At 23.4% G+C, this 231-nt stretch overlaps 1 protein-coding gene across 1 annotated transcript in view; it reads left to right on the forward strand.

Moving 5' to 3' along the window:
- EMH_0069890 (uncharacterized protein) overlaps positions 1–231 on the forward strand; it is a gene marked incomplete at both ends in the record, with an annotated part of 4,524 nt that overhangs the window by 2,907 nt on the left and 1,386 nt on the right. The window lies entirely within an intron of this gene.

Here is a 231-nt window from a genome sequence, read left to right on the forward strand (position 1 = left end):
TATATATGGATTTATGTTTTTAATAGTTTATTTATTTACAAACCCTAAACCCTAAACCCTAGAGTGTACAGATCAACGTATTCTGCTTTAACTATGCACCTGAAACACCAGGAAAAAGGTAGTATATATATACAAACCCTAAACCCTAAACCCTAGAGCATAATCCATAAATAAATAAATAAATAAATAAAAAAAAAAAAAAAAAAAAAAAAAAAAAAAAAAAAAAAAAAA

Source organism: Eimeria mitis, genomic scaffold (genome assembly GCF_000499745.2).
Source record: "Eimeria mitis Houghton genomic scaffold, Emh_scaff3825, whole genome shotgun sequence".
Classification (NCBI taxonomy): Eukaryota; Apicomplexa; class Conoidasida; order Eucoccidiorida; family Eimeriidae; genus Eimeria; species Eimeria mitis.